Here is a 16710-nt window from a genome sequence, read left to right on the forward strand (position 1 = left end):
ACTCTTTTTGCATTATGGTTTTCTCAGGGTATATGCCCTGTAGTGGGATTGCTGGGTCATATGGTAGTTCTATTTGTAGTTTTTTAAGGAACCTCCATACTGTTCTCCAGAGTGGCTGTATCAGTTCACATTCCCACCAGCAGTTCAAGTGTTCCCTTTTCTCCACACCCTCTCCAGCATTTATTGTTTCTAGATTTTTTGATGATAGCCATTCTGACTGGTGTGAGATGATATCTCATTGTAGTTTTGATTTGTATTTCTCTAATGATTAGTGATGTTAAGCATTCTTTCATGTGTTTGTTGGCAGTCTGTATATCTTCTTTGGAGGAATGTCTATTTAGGTCTTCTGCCCATTTTTGGATTGGGTTGTTTGTTTTTTTGTTATTGAGCTGCATGAGCTGCTTGTAAATTTTGGAAATGGAAGTTTGTACTTCTTAATAGCTCTCATTTATTTCACTCAGCCCCAACTTTCTCCCTTTTGGCAACCACCCGTTCTCTGTATCTATTACTCTGTTTCTGTTTTGTTATGTTTGTTCCCTTGTTTTGTTCTTTAGATTCCATGTATAAGTGAGATCATATAGTATTTGTATTTCTCTGTCTGACTTATTTCACTTAGCATAATACCCTCTAGGTCCATCCAAGTTGTTGCAAATGGCAAGATTTCATTATTTTTTTATGGCTGATTAACATTCCATTGTACATATACACACCATATCTTCTTTCCTATTCATCTATTGATGATCTCTTAAGTTTGAATGCATTCTAACAACCCTGCATTTTTACTTCCTCCCCCCAACAATGAACGTTTTTGGTGTCCTATTTCACATTGCTTTGTTTTGAGTATCCCTTAACTACTTATTGTGGATATAGGTGATTTTAGTACTTTTGTCTTTTAACCTTCCTACTAGCTTTATATGTGGTTGATCTACCAACTTTACTGTATATTGCCTCTACCAATGAGACTTTTCCTTTCATAATCTTCATATTTCTATTTGTGACCTTTTCTGCTTAGAGAAGTTCCTTTAACATTTTTTGTAAAGCTGGTTTAGTGCTCCTGAGCTTTTTAGCTTTTTCTTGTCTGTAAAACTCTTTATCTGTCCTTCAAATCTGAATAAAAGCCTTGCCAGGTAGAGTATTCTTGGTGGTAGCTTTTTTCCTTTCATTACTTTAAATATATTGTGCAACTCCCTTCTGGAATGCAGAGTTTCAGCTGACAATCTTATGGGGGTTCCCTTTTACATAACTAGTTGCTTTTCCCTTGCTGCTTTTAAGATTCTCTAATTTTTGCCATTTTAATTATAATGTGTCTTGGTGTGGACCTCTTTGGGTTGATCTTGTTTGGGACTCTCTGTGCTTCCTGGATCTAGATTTTTCTCTTTCTTTCTTTCTTTCTTTCTTCTTTTTTTTCTTTTTTTTGGCTGCACTGTACTGCTTGTGGAATCTCAGTTCCCCAACCAGGGACTGAACTCAGGCCATGGCAGTGAAAGCCTGGAATCCTAACCACGAGGCCACCAGGGAACTCCCTGGATCTGGATTTTTATTCTTTTCCCAGGTTAGGGAAATTTTCAGCTATTATCTCTTCAAACAAACTCTCTGCCCCATTATCTCTCTCTTCTCCTTCTGGGACCCCTGTAATATGAATGTTAGTATGCTTCATGTTGTACTAGAGGTCTCTTAAACTGTTCTCATTTTTAAAAATTCTTTTTTCTTTTTTCTGCTCAGCTTAGGTGATTTCCACTACTCTGTCTTCCACTTCACCAATCTGTTCCTTTGTATCATCTAATCTACTGTTGATTCCTTCTAGAGTATTTTTTATTTCAGATTTTGCACTCTTCAGCTCCATTTGGTTCTTCTTTATATTTTCTAACTGTTAAACTTCTCACTGTGTTCACCCATTTTTTTTTCCTGAGTTCACTAAGCACTTTCATAATTATTACCTTGAACTCTTTATAAGGTAGATTGATTATCTCCATTGTGCTTTGTTTTTCTTTTGGGGTTTTATCTTGTTCCTTTGGAACATATTCCTTTGTCCCTTCATTTTGCCTAATTCTTTGTTTCTTTGTATGTATTAGGTTGGTCAGTTACATTTCCTGATCTTGGAGAAGAGGCCTTATGCAGGACACATCCTATGGGGCCCAGCAGCACACCAGAGCTATATGATCTAGCAGTGCCTCCTATGTGGGCTAAGGGGCCCTTCCTGTTGATGTGGGACTGAATACTGTGTATGTGCTGGTATGTGGGGCTGGGTGGCTGCCAGGCTCTGCCTTGTGCAGAGGCTGCCATCTGCTGGTGGGTGGGGCTGGGGCCTGGGCAGCTGGTTGCAGGCCTGGGAGGGGTCCCAGACTGGTGTTAACTGGTTAGCCCTGGCGGAACTAAGCTAGAGGGAGGATTCCAAAATGGCACTTGTAAGCACCAGTGTCTTCATGGTAGAATGAGCTCCCAAAATGGCTGCCACCAGTGTCTGCATCTCCAGGGGGAGTCCCAGTTGCCTTCTGCCTCTCTGAGAGGCTCTCCAAGATCAGGAAGTGGGTCTGACCCAGGCTTTTTTAAAATTACTGCCTCTGCACTGGGTCTCAGAGTGTGTGAGATTTTGCAGGTGCCCTTTAAGAGCAGAGTCTCTGATTCCTACAACCCTCCAGCTCTCCCACAGGCAAATCCCACTGGCTTTCAAAGTCAGACGTCCTGGAGGACTTGTCTTCCTTGTGCGGGACCCCCAGGCTGGGGAGCCTGAAGTGGGACTCGGACCCCACTCCTTGGGGAGAACCTCTGCAATTGTGATTATCCTCCTGTTTGTGGGTCACTTGGAGGTATGTATCTTGACTACACTGCATCTCTGCTCCTCTTACCCATCTCGTTGTTGTTCTTTCTTTATATCTTTAGTTGTGGAAAATACTCTCTGCTAGTCTTCATGTTATTCTCATAGATAGTTGTTCTGCAAATAGTTGTAATTTCATTGTGCCCGTGGAAGCATGTGAGCTCAGGGTCTTCATACACTCACATTTTGGCCACTCTTTGGATATGGGATCATAAAAAATCATTTTTAAATAGTCACGTTATAAGTCATACTATGTAAGTACCACAATTAATCATCTCCTTTTTTAATTCTTTAAAACATTTCTTTTAAAATTGAGATATAATTTGCAGACTGTAAAATGCACAGATCTAAAGCATACAGTTTGATGAGTTTTGACAAATGCGAGCACACTCTAATCAAGATAAAGAATAATTCTCTCAGCCGCAAAAGTGCCCTCTTGTCTCCTCCTATTCAATTCCCTCTCTCTCCACAACCACTGCTCTGATTTCTATCACCATAGCTTCATTTTGCCTATTCTTGAACTTCATATAAGTGGAATTATACAGTATATACCTCATTATGCCTGACTTCTTTATTGCTCAACAGTTACCTTTTTAAAATTTATTTTTAATAGAAGTATACTTGATTTACAATGTTGTGCTAGTTTCTGGTATGTAGCAAAGTGATTCAGTTATATATATATATTTTCATATTCTTTTGCATTATTGTTTATTACAGGATATTGACTATAGTTCCCTGTGCTACACAAGGAACTCATTGTTTATCCATTATATATGTAATAGTTTTCATCTGCTAGTCCCAAATTCCCAATCCATCCCTCTCCCACCCCTTCCCCCTTGGCAACCACAAGTCTGTTCTCTGTGTCTGTGAGTCTGCTTCTGTTTCATAAGTAAGATCATTTGTGTCATAATTTAGATTCCACATGTAAGTGATATCATATGGTATTTGTCTTTCACTTTCTCACTTACTTTACTTAGTATGATAATCTCCAGGTCTATCCATGTTGCTGCAAATGGCATTATTTCATTCTTTTTCATGGCTGAGTAGTATTCCACTGTATATATGTACCACATCTTCTTTATCCATTCATTTGCTGATGGACATTTAGGTTGTTTCTATGTCTTGGCTACTGTAAATAGTGTGGCTGTGAACATAGGGGTGCATGTATCTTTTTGAATTACAGTTTTGTGTGGATATATCACCAGGAGTGAGATTGCTAGGTCATAGGGCAACTTTATTTTTAGTTTTTTGAGGAACCGTCATACTGTTTTCCTTAATGGCTGCACCAATTTACATTTCCACCAACAGTGTAGGAGGCTTCCCTTTTCTCCACATTTGTTATTTGTAGACGTTTTAATCATGGCCATTGTGACCAACATGAGGTGGTGCCTCATTATAGCTTTGATTTGCATTTCTCTAAAGTTAACGATGTTGAGAATCTTTTCATGTACTTATTGGCCATCTGTATGTCTTATTGAAGAAATGTCTATTTAGGTCTTCTGGCCATTTTTTGATTGGGCTGGGTTTTTTTGTTTGTTTTTGTTTTTTGGCTCAACAATTATTTTGAAATTCACCCAAGATATCGTGTCTATCAGTAGTTCATTCTTTATTATTTTTAGTAATATTTCTTTGTATGGATATGTAACAATTTGTTTATTTGCCAGTTGATAGATATTTGGGCTGTTTCCCGTTTGGGTCTATTATGAATCATACTGCTTCGAACATTTTTTTTCAAGTCAATTTTAGAGGGGGTGAAAAGTGATAAGAAATGATAGCTGGGTCAATGATTCTTTTTTTTTTTCTTTTTGTAGAGAAGGTACAGAGAAGCAGGGGATGCAGTTGAAAGACTGGGGATGGAAGGGTGGTAAAAATGAAGCAAATAGGGCTTTTGAGAAGGAAAATCCAAGGGGGAAATTAATTTAAAAAGAAAAAAGAGAAGAATGAAAATGGGCAAGGATAAGAAGAAGCAATCAATCAAATACTAAATGAGAAACCAAAAAAGCCTATAAAAATTAAAATAAGTAAAAAGAATTAGAACCACAAAACATATTTTTAATCATGTTCTTTGAGAACTCCTGGAATGAAGAGAAACAAACTTTTGAGTTTTCTCCGCATGGACTTCCACCCCTCACATATTCCTGATGCTCTAATGCTTTCTTTACATGAACATTTTCTACAAGCAACACTCTTTCCCTTGCTTGCCAGAGCAGAAGAGTGTGTTCAAAGTGGCTTTGATCAGGGCAGGGAGGAAGCCAGGAGGCTTTTAATTTAAAAATAAGTGCTGCCTTGTCTCCCATGTTTCCTTAATTGAGGCAGAAGCTGAATCTAGGACACAGCCTGGTGGGAGATTGGCTATGGCCCAGTCACGTGGGGATTGGATTCTGAGCGAGAATGGGATGGTGAGCAGTGGAAAGGCAGAATGGCGCAGATGTGTGTGAATGTGTGTGTGTGTGTGTGTGTGTGTGTGTGTGTATGTGTGTGTGTGTGAGAACAGTTACAGGGAAGTGTTCTCAACCGTTAGGCCTGTCAGATTAAGATGTCTGAATGGGCTATAAGGGAAAGAAGTAACTGAATCTGCATTAGCTGTATTATTTCATTTTGTAGACGTGGTGCAGAAGGATTTAAATGCCTTCACTTAGAGATGGAGGAAAACAAAGAAAGGCAAGAAGATCCAAGATGGCTGGAATTGTTTTTGTCTGAAAGAGACTCTGCAGGCCTGAGAGTTGAAAATTTCTTTTCTACTGTGATGTTGCTGACATTTTGACCTAGGATATTTCTTTTCTCCTGAAACCAGAAAATAGGCACAAAAATAATTATAGGAAATGACAGGCAAGAAGGATGAAGAAATATATAAGGTATATTGAAGACATTGCTGGTGGAGTTTTATGGTGCTTTATGGCACTCTTACCCCTGGCCCCAACTTTCAAATGGGTTTGGAGTGAATTTGATGGATAAAAGCATGAAAGGAGGGAGAGAAATGGGCTATGGCTGTGATCTACAGCTATTGAAAGTTGTTAATGCAGAGGAGGATTTATTTGGTCTATAAATCCCAAAGGGACGTAACCATGAGAAATATGGTGTGGTTTACAAAAACTCTGATTGAAAAAGAGGAACAATTTCTTGATTGTGAGAACTACTGGAATACAAAATAAAACAAAATATTATATATTAACACACTTAAAGGAGTAAAAGTGCTATGCAAATTCAAAGCATGATTATTATTTAGCCCTTAAGGGAGCCAGTGGTAACTCCACCATTAAAATACACCAGAGCAATCCCAAAATACAGTCTCCAAAAACCCTGGGGACCAGATGAGACCACAGCATATGCTGGGGCCCCTTGGGAAAGTGAAATATTCTGTGTGCTTCCCCAAATTCCCAGAAGGTTACCCCTTCCATATGATGGGCTTTGTTGCTCCCCTGATATAAATGGCTGCTTCTGTTGAAAAATCTCAAGTGATGTATGTGGCTGAGGACCATCTGCTTGGTTTCAGGCAATGAGTTAGGGCAGACATTAACCTTTAAAGAAACTCGGTGAATTTTCATCTCTTAGGTGTTAAAGCATATTTCTTGCCCAAATCAGGCTGGAGGAGGGGGCATTTCCACATTCGGTGTTTGAGAGTAATTGGAACTGGGCATATGAGTGTGAAAAAGAGTTCTCTTTGGGAAGCCACTTTAAAACAGAAAGTACAGTTTTCTGTTCCATAGCATAGCCTGGGGATGGGAGTTGGGAGGCTCTCAGTGATAATAATCTCATCCACTTTCAAGTTCATCCTACATTCTGGGCTCTTTACACCTATTATCTTGTTCAGTACAACAACCCTACGAGGAAGGATATTACAAGTGAGTAAACTGAGACTCCAAGATAGTATATAACTTGGCCAGAGTTACAGAATTAGGATATAGACAGCTCAGGATTAGAATCCAGTCCTATCTGACCCTGAAGCCTGTTCTTGCTTCACCTCATCATAAGGCTGTGTGGGATAGTTGTTCCTTTCCTCCCTGCACTCGGTTTCAATGTCTGTGTTTTCATTTGGATTCTCCCAGAAGCAATTCTGAAACAAGGATTTGGAGCAGGTAGTTTATTCTGAGGGTGATCCCAGGAGACACTGGGAGGGAAGTGGAGAAGGGAGACCGGGAAGAGAAGGCAGCCAATAAATGGTCCATTATTGAGCAAGTTGCCACTGCAGGTGACTGGGGCTCAGTCCTGCAGGAGAACTTTGGAAAATGAGTTATCCTGCCTAGAAGGCAAGGAAGCTGGTGCATTTACATATCCTCCACCCCTGAGCATGAATTCCTGGCAGGCAAAGCTGGCTCTGGCGGCCAGAGAATGCCTTCAGCCCAAGAAATGAAGTGAAAAATGTGAGGGCAAGTGAGGTATAGACACCTGGGACCTCTCCGGTGCCCAGGGTGCTGGCTAACTTGGTGTTAGGCACTGAGCCTTAAATGGTGCTGATCTCCTGGCTCTGCAAGGTCTCAAGTATCCCCCTCTGCACCCCTATATGAGAGCGGCAGGGAATCCAGACACCATCTTGCCCAGGGGGAAGGCCAGTGTGTTGGACAAAGAGGGAACAATGGGGTTATTTTTCTTACCAGAGGAGTCTCTCTTAGACTCATGACTGCCCAGAAACCCAGCGATGTGCTCACCATCTGTAGACAGATACCAAAGTAAAATATATAACAGTTACTGGAGAGGATGGGGATATAACAGAGGATCTGCTGATTCTTCTAGATGCTGTGTTCCAGCTGTTTTTTTCTGGATGTTTCCCAACACTCTGCAAGGCTCTCCCAGGTCTCTTAGCAATTAGCATGTGTCATTAAAATCTTCTCTACAATTGTACTCTCCAATCTAAATTCTAGCTTCGAGTTTTGCCTGCTCTTTTCTTCCCTGAGCACATGAGTAGTTCAGAGGCCTGTGAAATAGACAAACCCCACAGAGAATTTGGTATTCCAAATCACACTGAATATTTTACCAAGAGGGTAAAACTTGAAAATGAATTCCGGAAAGGTTGTGCTCCTTTACATTGAAGTTCAAGCTTAGAGGTTGATAAACTGTTACTGTTAAATAGTTTGGTCAACATTTCTATTTTAGTAACAGAAAATTTGCCCTGAAAGGAGCCAAAGACGTGATGGGGCTCAATGGCAGGTGAGAACATCTGCCTGAAGCCATCAGAGCCACCTTTGAGACATAGACATAAGGGTACTTTCAGAGTAAACAAATTGCCTACATTTCTTGGACTGTTTAAAAAAAAAAATCTGAGGATTCTGCTATCTGAATATGCAAATTAAAATTAGCATTCTTTATGAATAACATTGCATGACTTCTCAAAAATGAGAAGTTAAGGTGTGCCACTCAAAGATCGGATTTTCTTCCTAATAAAAATCCAAATTCTTGAGCATGTAAGGCATACTTGTTGAGTCAAACACTATATGGGACTAAGTTATACAACTGTAAATGAGGTGTCTTGGTGATTTCTTAAATTCTTCCAGAAGTTTTCAGTCATTTCCTCAGAGAACAAAGTCAATCCTTGGTCTGAAAATGGCAAAAAGTTCACATAAACAGGAAGTAGTTGAGGCCCTAGGAGATCTCTGATCCATGAAAATGATGGTTTTTTTACACTATATTCACTCCGCTGTGTATAATTTTATATAACAGAGATCATATTTTATGTATTGTCCTATAACTTGTATTCACTGAACAATACGTGGTAGATCTTACAACGTCAATCATGATCAACTGACATCTTGATGGCTACATAGTATTCCAGTTGGATCAGTGGAATGCTATAGACCGAATGTGTCTGTTGAAATCTAATCCCCAATGTGATAGTATTTGGAGGTGGGTTTTGGGGGAGATGATTAGGTCATGAGGGCGAAGTCCTCATGAATGAGATTAGTGCCCTTATAAAGAAACCCCAGAGAGCTCCCTGGTCCCTTCTGCAATGTAAGGACAAAGGGAGAACATGGCCATCTCTAAACCAGGAAGGGGGTTCTCACCAGACACAATCTACCAGCACCTTGATCTTGGACTTCCCAGCCTCCGGAACTGTGAGAAATAAATTTCTCTTATTTATAAGCCACCCATTCTATGGTATTCTCTTATATCAGCTCAACACAGACATTTATTTACATAACTGATCCTGTTGTGATAAACATTTTGGTTATGTTTGATTTTCCTGTATGATAAATAATATCTACCATAATTAAGGACTTACTATGTTCCAGGCATTGTTCTAAACATGCGTATATAATAACTGATTTAATCCTCACAGCAAAACTTAGAAAGTAAATTTACCCATTATTGATGAGAAAACTGAGGTGAGAGAGGGAAGTATTGGGTTGGCCAAAAAGTTCATTCGGGGTTTTCCATAAGATGTTATGTTACTTTGCCCAAGATTGTCTAGGTAGTCAACAGCTATAGCGTCTACACTGGTTAGCAAACCGGACACGCATTCCCAACACTTTCTCCTTTGTCCACCTCCATCATTAGACAAGAAAAGCCCAATTCTGCTTTCCCAGCCTTCTTTGCAGCTAGGAGAGGCCAATGAGACATAAGCATAGGTTTGCTGGTTACTTCTAGCAAAGACTTTGTATGTCTTACCATCTCAAACACAGAAGAAATGATTTAAGGTTACGCAGCCATCTCACCATCTTTCAAGTGTAAGTGAAAGGTCAAGAGAATTGCCGAGATGCCAGATCTGACACTGTGAAGCCTGCAAACCAATGCCAGGAACTGCCTGTTTTTAGATTGTATATAATGTGAGAAAAATGAACTATTTCTTTAAACCCCTGCTGGTCTGCTTCTGTAACTTGCAGCCTAAAGCACTGCTAGCTGATACACTACTGGGGCAGGGATTTGGGCCATGCAGGCTGGGTCCAGAGCCCATATTCTTAATCTCTACACTATTGTGCACATTTGTGTATCTAAATCAGCTGGGACAAACATCTTTGCATGTACATATTACTTCTGCTGTTGTATTAAGGAAGAAAAGTTGACAGAGTTACTTGTCTGATTTTCTGTTTGTGTCTAAAATCCAACAGATAAAGGTTGGGGGAGGTGAGGCTCAACAGCAGCGTGCATGAGAATGATTGAAGTAATTTAGTATAAAGTACATCATTCCCTTGGGTCAGCTATGGGAAATGCTAAAAATGCTGACCCGACCTGAGATGTATTTAGAGAATTGTGATGTCTCCATGGAAGTGCAGTGTTTAGTTCTGACAACTCCAATTAAGAAATATCGTGATGACGATATGCTGAGTGAAAGAAACCTGACACAAAACAATGCCGTCTTGGAGCAGATCCTCTGAGAAGCAGATATCCAGGCAAGAGTAAATGTGCGAGGACTTTATTAGGGGAAATGACTATGAGAGAAACGGAGAGACATCGGCAAGGCTGGGAGATCTGCCAATGGGCTGTAATGTTGGTTTGACCCAAGGGAAGGCGAGAGGGCAGGGAAGTGGGCGTGAGCATCCTAGACTGTCATGCAGTCTCTGGAAGGTTCAGCGAGGCTGGCAGGCTGTCCTCAAGCCAAAGTCAGCTGTCAGAAGTCTTGTTTCTTTCAGGAACCGGCCTGCCTTAGTGCCACGCCTGGATCAGTCATTGGCTGGGGCAGCCAGTGGGAGGCATGGCATCAGTGCAAATACCACGATGGATTTTGGAGCCCAGTAGCTGTGGCCCTTGGTCTGTGATGCTCCCTGGAGTTGGATGTCTGCAAGGCACATTCTTCCTCTTGCCTGCCATAAGTACATAATGTATGATCACATTTATGCCAAGTTCTACAACAAGCAGAACTAATCTATGGTAGAAGAAAATCAGAGTGGTTGTTTATTCTGGGGGCAAGGACTAAATGGGGAAGGGTATAAAGAAATTTTGTTTTATATCTTGATAGGGATTGGGGTTACACTGGAGTATGCATTTGTCAAAACTCAGTAAATGTATGCTAAAGTTTTGAGCATTTCATTGTATACAAAATTTATATCAAAAGAGAAAAGCCTGTAAATAAATTTTAAACTCCAGCTAATGATATGCTCTCTGAAGTATTTTTTGAAGTCTGCAATTTACTTTGGAATGCATCAAAAAGTAAAATGGAACTTCATACCCATTAGGATGGCTACTACAAGAAAATAAAACATAACAAGGGTTGACAAGGATGTGGAGAAATTGGAGCCATTGTACACTGTTGGTGGGAATGTAAAATGGTGCAGCCGCTATGGAAAACATTACATATGGCAGTTCCTCAAAAAAATTAAAAATAGAATTACCATATGATCCAGCAATCCCACTTCTGGGTCTATACCCCAAAGAACTGAAAGCAGTATCTTGAAGAGATATTTGTACATCTAGGTTCATAGCACCATTATTCACAATAGCCAAGAGGTGGAAGCAACCCAAATGTCCATGGATGGATGAACAGATAAACAAAATGTGGTATATACATACAATCGAATACTATTCAGCCTTAAAAGGGAAGGAATTAATGGGTGTTGAACTCCATGGTTGGTTGAATTCACAGATGTTGAACTATAGATCTGGAGGGTCAACTATAAGTTATACTCAGATTTTCAATGGCGTGGAGGGTCGGTTCCCTAACCCCTGTGTTATTCAAGGGTCAACTGTACTTATTAAGTATAAGAAATAGTTCGATAGTAATTCTGCTTAAATATGGAATCAGGTAGTTCCTAGTCTTTGGCAGAGTTCAAGTATGTGTTGGTGAGGAGAGACAAATAGGACAATTGTCTGCTAGAAATCCGCAAAGCTAACTGGGACAGTGGCTCCCCCATCTCCCAAAGGAAGGTGATGTCACAATGGTATGCAAGTTCCCTAGTCAGCTGGCAGCCAGTTGCGGGGGGCTGTCTCTGTTAGGAAGGCCTTTCTTATGATCATAAGGGTGTCATAGTCACATGCTTGGTTAGATGCTCCCTGCGAGAGCAGCCGGAGCGTGGGTCCCTCCCTAGAGCACAACCTGTGGTGCATTTAGCAGTTCCTAGCCCAAATACACCACTTCATGGGATGGCAGGAGACAGAGGCACTGCGTGCTTTCTGTGGCTGAAGTTCTGCTTGCAAGTTCTAGCCTGAATCACATAATGCTTGTGATGTTTGCCCAAGTCCTTTACTCAACACTTAGACAATCACCTTGTAAAAAATATCAGAGGGAATTTAGGCTCTGCTGGTCAGATAGTTGCATTAACGCACTTTTATTTCACTATGGTTCCCATGGCTTTAAATACCACCACAAACTGGTGTCTACCAAAATTATATCTTCAGTCCAGACCACTCTCCTTATCTCCAGGTTTATATCCCAAATTATATGTCTAATAGGCATCTTTTTAAAAATTGAAGTATAGTTGATTTACAACGTTGTGTTAGTTTCAGGTGTACAGCCAAGTGATTCAGTTATACATATATACATATATATCTCTATCTCTCTACCTACCTCTATCATGGATTATTTTTCAGATTCTTTTCCATTATAGGTTCTAATAGGCATCTTAAATGTTAAAGTGTCCATAACCGAGGTCCTGCTTCCATCTCCAACACCCCTCTTTCTGCTTCTCTTGTAGTTTTCCCCATCTCAGTTATTGGCTACTTTATCCTTTTGCATATCCATAATCTGAACATCTCACAAACCCACTGCCACCGTCATCTGTTGTCTGGTTGATTTAATATTTCTAACATCTTCTCTTTTTTCCTCAGCCCTAGCAAGCGTAGCTACTTCCTTCAGTTGCTACTCCATGATAATTTAGAGTCCCTTTTTAACTTATCAGTTACTGACTTATATTATATTAGTCTTCAATGTTCAACATAGTGGTTTGATTTTTTTACATTATGAAATGATCTCCACAATAAGTCTAATTACCATCTGTTACAATACAAAGTTATTACAATATTATTGACTATATTCCCTATGCTGTACATTACATCCCTGTGACTTTTTATTTTATAACTGGAAGTTTGTACCTCTTAATTCCCTTTACCTCTTTTGCCCATTCCCCTACCCCGACCCCCTCTGGCCACCACAAGTTTGTTCTTTGTATTTATGAATTTGTTTCTGTTTTGTTTGTTCATTTGTTTTGTTTTTTAGATTCCACATAAAGTGATATCATACAGTATATGTCTTTTTTTGTCTGACATTTCACTTAGCATATACCCTCTAGGTCCATCCATATTGTCACAAATGGCAAAATTTCATCCTTTTTAAAGGCTGAGTAATATTCCACTGCATGTGTGTGTGTGTGTGTGTGTGTGTGTGTGTGTGTGTATCTCAGTGTTCTTTATCCATTCGTCTTTTGATGGACACTTAGGTGGCTTCAATACTGTATATGGGTTATTGTAAATAATGTCACAATGAACGCTGGGGTGTGTATATGTTTTGAATTAGTGTTTTCATTTTGTTTGGACAAATACCCAGAAGTGTAGTTGCTGGATCATATGGTAGTTCTATTATTAATTTTCTGAGGACTCTCCATATTATTCTCCACAGTGGCTGCACCAGTTTACATTCCCACCAACAGTGCACAAGGGTTCCCTTTCCTCTGCATCCTTACCAACACTTGATATTTGTTGTGTTTTTGAAACAGCCATTCTGACAGGTGCGAGGTGGTAGCTTGTTGTGGTTTTGATTTGTGTTTCCCTGATGATTAGTGATGTTGAGCATCTTATCATTGTCTGTTGGCCATCTGTATGTCTTCCTTGGAAAAATTTCTATTCAGATCCTCTGCCCATTTTTTAATGTGATTGACTATAACGTGCAGGTTTATCTCTGGGCTCTCTATTCCTTTCCATTGATCTATGTGTCTGCTTTTCTGCCAGTACAATATATATATGTCTATTTCAAACTCATAGTCGCTTAATTTCTAATGCATTCTAAAAGCACTACGTTTTAGCTTCTTCCCACCCATGTTTTGTGGTTTTCATGTCATATTTTACGTATTTCAATTTTGTGTATCCCTTATATTATTATTGTAGCTATAGTTTCATACTTTTGTCCTTTAACCTTCATACCAGCTTTCTAAGTAGCTGATCTACTGCCTTTACTATATTTTTGCCTTTACCAGTGAGATTTTTTTTCTTTCATATATTTTCTTATTTCTATTTTTGGCCTTTTTTCCCCCTTTTTTGCAGAGGTGGGAGGGACCTTAGTTCTTCGACCACGGATCATACCTGGGCCCCAGCAGTGAAAGCGTGGAGTCCTAACCGCTGGACTTCAGGGAATTCCCATGGCCTTTTCTTTTCCACTTAAAGAAGATCCTTGAACATTTTTTGTAAGGTCAGTATAGTGGTGACAAACTCTTTTAGTTTTTGCTTGTCTGGGGACTCTATGTCTCCTTCAACTCTGAATAATAATCTTGCCAGATACAGTATTCTTGGTTGTAAGATTTTTCTTTTCAGCACTTTAAATATATCATGCCACTTCCTTTTGACCTGCAAAGTTTCTGCTGAAAAATTAGCTGATAGTCTTATGGGGGTTCTCTTGTATGTGACATTGTTTTTCTCTTGCTGCCTTAAAATTCTCTTTTTAACTTTTCCATTTTAATTATGATATCTCTTGCTGTGTATCTCTTTGGGTTCATCTTGTTTGGGACTCTCTCTGCTTCCTGGACCTGGATGTCTGTTTTCTTCCCCAGGTTATCAGCTCAGGTTGATCCTTTCTTATATTTTTAAACTCTTTGTTGAAGTTCTCATTGTGTTCCTCCATACTTCTCCTGAGTTTAGTGAGCATCTTTAAGACCATTATTTTGAACTCTTTATCAGGTAAATTACTTATAAGTTTCATTAGGGTTGTTTCCTTGGGTGTAATTCTTTCATTTGAAACATATTTCTCTGCCTCCTCATTTTGTTTGGCTTTATGTATTTGTTTCCATGAATTAGGTGAAACAGCTACTTCTCCCAGTCTTGAAGGCATGGTCTTGTGTAGAAGCATCCCCTGTGTAGACCGCATGTGGGTGGCTTTGGCTGTCTGGTTGGACATGGAACAGGCATAGGCTGAGGGATCCTGGGGAGTGCTGTGCTGGGGCCACTTTGGTGGGACAGCTGGAGCTGGAGTGGGCATGGGCAGAGGGGCCCAGGGTGTGCCACACCAGGGCTTCACTGGGGTGACAGATGTAACTGGTAAGGGCCAGGGTCCTGGGGCATGCTGTGGCGGCCTTGGCAGGCTGGCTAGTGCCTGGACTGTGTTCCCACCTGTGCTATCCAGGTGGAGGGGGGAATGCAAAAATTGGTACTCTCTGGTACCTCCAACCCGGGAGAGAATTCCAGCAGTCTTTCTGTCCATTTGGAGATGCTCTAAGGTTAGTAAATGGATTTCCTTCCTGTATAGTCTAAGTGTCCTTTAAATCACTATTTTTTTGCTGTGCCCCAGGGTGGGCAGGTCTGCATGTGGGGCTCTCAGTGATATCCCTCTCTACTGCAGGTTGCTATGTTGGAGGTATCCCATAGATACTGTGTCTCCATCTCTCTCCTGTTTGTCTTTATGTGGTCCCTCTATTTCTTGTTGTGCTGAAACTGTTCAATCAGCCCTCATTTCTTCCTCAGGAGGAATTGCTCTTCCTCTATATAGGTTTAGATTCATTGTGTCTGTGGGAGGAGGTCAGTCTTCCTATGCCATCATCTTGGACTGGAAGCTAGTGCTCCATTTTCTGATTTGATGATGCCTCCATCCCCCAGTGAAGGATGAGACTAGGACAGAAAAGTAATCCAGAAGAGGGATAAGCATCTAGAGGAAACTCACCTCAGAAGAGGGCTGGAGGGAGGAGAAAAATCGACTTATTCTTCTTTAGATTAAATTCTATCTGTTCACTTAACTAGTGGGGTTTCCGTTTCCTGTCTAGACCCTAAATAATACAGCCAACATATTTAAAATTGCAGTACACTTATAGTACTCCATATTCCCCCGGTTAATTGTCCTCCTCTGGAGGCAGGAGATAGATGGGCCCCAGGTCGAGCAGCTGGAGTTTGTCCCCTGGAGTTCATGGACAGATACTCCGAAGTAGCACGAGTGAGAGAGGCGCTGGGCCCTGCCCAGATAAAAGATAGAGACCATGTATTTCTCATTCTCAAGGTCAAGGAGACTTTCCCGACTACACGTGTGCAGAGAGGCTCCTTGGAGGTCAAAAAGGGAGTGATGTCAACCTACCCATAGGCTCTTAGCTAGAGTCCATCTTGGCTAAGAGATGCACACGCACACATGGGAGGACCCTGAGATAAACCAAATACGGACTCAGAACCAGGCAAAGCAAGAAGATTGGCCAAAGGAAAGCTGGAAGAAATGCACCGTATAAGTGATTCAAACTACCACGAGGACGTGACTCTCCCTCTGAGTCCACCCATATGTCTATCCACACTTACTCTTTTTCCTCCTAATAAACACTTTCCTTGTTTCACTACTTTCTGTCTTTGAGGGAATTCATTTCTACATAGCCGACGGGCCAGGGCCTTTTCACTGGCCACTGGTCCCTGGTGGTCTAGTGGCTAGGATTCACTGCCGTGGCCTGACTTCAGTCTCTGGTCGGGAACTGAAATCCCGCTTCAAGCAGCTGCAGGCTGAGGCCACCCGAGATCACTCCCACCAGAAGGTAAGCTCCATGAGGGCAGGTATTTTCCATTTTCTTCATTGCTGTAGATCCAGTACCTAGATTAGTCTCTGATATATGGTCAAAATTCAATATGTATTTGTTGAATGATTTCTATTATGTGTAGGAAAAGTAAGATTTGCATGATTTACAACTGTAACTGGAAGAGTGAGATCATCCTTTTTCTTCCTACTGGACTGAGAATGGGGTCAAAGGCAACCATTGGTTAAGAAGGTAAATAAATCTTTCCAACTGATTGTTTCAAAAGTTTTGATCAGGCCCTTGTGTAAGTAATGTGGGAAGCAGCCACCAAGGTGAGCCACGAAG

Source organism: Lagenorhynchus albirostris, chromosome X (assembly GCF_949774975.1).
Source record: "Lagenorhynchus albirostris chromosome X, mLagAlb1.1, whole genome shotgun sequence".
In the NCBI taxonomy this organism is placed as follows: Eukaryota; Metazoa; Chordata; class Mammalia; order Artiodactyla; family Delphinidae; genus Lagenorhynchus; species Lagenorhynchus albirostris.